This window comes from Cebus imitator, unplaced genomic scaffold (genome assembly GCF_001604975.1).
Source record: "Cebus imitator isolate Cc_AM_T3 unplaced genomic scaffold, Cebus_imitator-1.0 Scaffold385, whole genome shotgun sequence".
NCBI classification, from domain to species: Eukaryota; Metazoa; Chordata; class Mammalia; order Primates; family Cebidae; genus Cebus; species Cebus imitator.
Window position 1 is genome coordinate 2,968,715 of NW_016107700.1, and position 3,174 is coordinate 2,971,888.

Below are 3,174 nucleotides of genomic sequence, written 5' to 3' on the forward strand. Positions count from 1 at the left end.
AAAAAAAAAAAAAAAAAGGCTGGACTCCTGGAGAGAGCTGAGAGAGGCTGGGGTCTCAAGAAAGAAGAAGGAGAGTCCAGAAGGGCATGGCCACATCCCACATCCCACGAGGTCTGGAAAGTGTCCTAAGGGTTTAGCAGCAGTGCAGTCATTGGAGCCCTCAGTGAGAGCCGTGACAGGAGTTGGTAGGGTGGGAAGTTAGATGACACAGCCTAGGAAAGAGTCTAGAAGGGGAGGAAGTGGAGACGGGGAGTGAGGATCACCCTCTTGGTTGGGCAGGGTGGGAGAGAGGTGGGAAGCAACAAGCATCTTGGAGCAGGGCCGTGGCATGCAGAGGGCAGGTGGGTTCACGAGGAGGTCATAAGCCCCATGGTCAAGATGCATGATGAACAGCTGAACTAGAGGGAAGAATCCATGCCCCAGCTCTAGAACTATGGCTTGCGAGGACAGTGGAGACTCAAAGAGAAGGGGGCTCTCTGGGGCCCTGTGTGAGTTGCTCAGGGTGAGGATAAGATGCTGGTCTTCCAACTGGACTCTGAGTGAGTGTGTTAGGACCCACCAGGGCAGAGAGGGTGGAGGGAGGAAGGCAACTTGGATCTGTGTGATTGGAGTTCTGCATACAATTTCATGTGAATATCCAGTTTCTGTTTTCCTTCCCTTCAATTTTTCTCCCCTAGACTTTATTTTTTAGAACAGTTCCAGATTTACAGAAAAACTGAGAAACTAGGGCAGAGAGTTCCCAGATGCCTGCTCCTCTTTTTCCCGGAGTATGAACACCTTACATGAGTGTAGTGCATTTGTTATAATTAATGGATCATTATGGATGCATAATTATTCACCAGAGGCCATATTTATGCAGAGTTCCTTAGTTTTTTTTTTTTTTTTTTTCTCTCTACCTAATGTTCCTTTTCTGTTCCAGGATCTCACGCAGGATCCCACATTCCATTGTGTTGCCATGTTTCTTTAAGCTCCTTGTGGCTGTGACAGTTTCTTAGACTTTCATTGGTTTCTGATGACCTTGACAGTTTTGGGGAGTATGAGTTGGGTATTTTGCAGGATGCCCCTCTGTTGGAATTTGTCTGATGTTTTTCTGATGATTAGACGAGGGTTATGGGTTTCTGGGAGCTTCCACTCCCCCAGACCTGTTTTCTAAGATCACTGTATTTAAACATAACATCTTCGTGCCAAAAACCCATATTTGTGGGTTCAGAAGGCAGCTGAGGACTCACTCCCATTGTCCATCCGGTCTGTAAACAAAGGCTCCAGGCTCTGACCTTGATAAACAGGGACTTCCTTCCTTCAGATTACATACTCAGGAGCCAGGAGGTGATCCTTGGAGCCCTGTCCTTGCCCTTTCCAGGCATCCTTGTTTCTTCCCCGTGTGAGGACCCCCATGGTTCCTTGGTCTCCCAGCCCCATGCCAGGGGCCAAGTGAATGCTGTTGGCAAATGATGGCAAGTGTTCTTCCTGCTGCTCAAGACCCTTGGGTGAGCCCTTTACAGGTTGCTTTCACTTTCCACGAGCTCTCCCTGACTCACTCCATAGATTTTCTTTGAGGTCAGACATTCTCTTTGGAGGCTGATTCAAGGCACAATTATCTCACTGGGAAGGATGCAGGTGGGTTGACGACATTTTCCTGTATGACGCAGAGCTTACATTTGTGTTCAGAGTCAGGAATGCTGGGTTTTCATAGGGCTGCGTTCTCCTGGGGCTTTGTCCTAGTCTCCTTGTATGACCCTGGGCAAGTGTCTTCCCCTATCAGTGGCCATGCTGGAGGACTTCAAGATCCCAGTTACTGTTGGGAGCCATGGGCACTGCCAGCTGGCTGTGGGCAGGGCTCTGAGTGGAGATTCCCCAGCTGGCCCCATTCCCATCCAATTTTGTCAAATGCTGCACAGATATTTCCAAATCTCCCAAATGGGAAAATTTCATGGCAGCCATGGTTGGCCCTGCCCTAAATCCTGAATCCTGAGGCCACAATGGCCTTCTCAGCTTGAGCGTGGGATGACCCTATACCCAGTCCACAGACCAGGGTCTGCTGGAGCATTTCTGGTGCCATGGGCAGACTGGGCCTCCTCATCCAAAGTTCCTCTCCAGCCTGTTTCTCTATAGCCAAAGGGCACCCCCACACCATTTGTGGGGTTCTTTGTCTGACATATGCTGCCCCTCTAGACCAGGATGGGTAAACTGTTTCTGTAAAGGGCAGGTAGCAAATATTTCCAGACTTATGAGTCATATGGTCTGTGTTGCCACCACTCAACTTTGCCATTGTAGCATGAAAGTGGCTGTGGGCAATCTATAAATGAATGGATGTGGCTGTGTTCCAATTAAACTATCTGCAAGTCCAGGCAGTGGGCCAGATTGGGCCCGCAGGTGGTAGTTTGCTGATCGCTGCTCTAGATCTCCATCTCCATGAAGGTGGGGACCATGTCTGTCTTAGCCCACTGTTGTTATCTTTCTGGCACTGAGTCCAGTGCTTGGAATTGTCCTTCCGTTCTCCAGTACATTGACATGTTCCTTTTTGCACCTAGCATTTACATTCCAAGAAGCTGACAAAAGTGAGATTTTAATGCACTCAAAATAAACTTTATTCCTCATTGAAAACTCTCAAAGCACACTGTCCATCTACCTGTCACTGTGTGTGAAATTCCACTACTAGGGACCATCATCACCACCATCATAACCACCACATGCCCCTTTACCATCACTACCACCACCACCACCACCACCACCTTGTCCTTCCCCATCCTCACCACCATCACCATCACTATTAGTGCCACCATCAACATTTATCCTTCATCACTACCATCACCATTACAACCACCACCTACCTCTTTATCATCACCACCATCACCATTACCACGATCACCACCATCAGAACCACCACCTACCCCCTTATCATTACCACCATCACCATTATTACCACCATCACAAGCACAAGCTACCCCTTTATCATCACCACGATCACCACCATCACAACCATCACCTACCCCTTTATCATCACTACCATCACAGCCAACACCTACCCTTTTATCATCACCATCTCCAGCATCACAGTCACCACCTACCCCTTCATCATCACCACCATCACCACCATCACCACTATCACCAGCATCACCACCATCACAACCACCACAACCACCACCTACCCCTTCATCACCACCACCATCACCA

The 3,174-nt window shown here is 48.7% G+C and overlaps 1 protein-coding gene across 2 annotated transcripts in view; it reads right to left on the reverse strand.

Annotated features, from left to right (window-relative positions):
- Positions 1–3,174, reverse strand: part of CDH5 (cadherin 5) — a 40,771-nt gene that overhangs the window by 23,308 nt on the left and 14,289 nt on the right. The gene's annotated exons all lie outside the window — the stretch shown is intronic.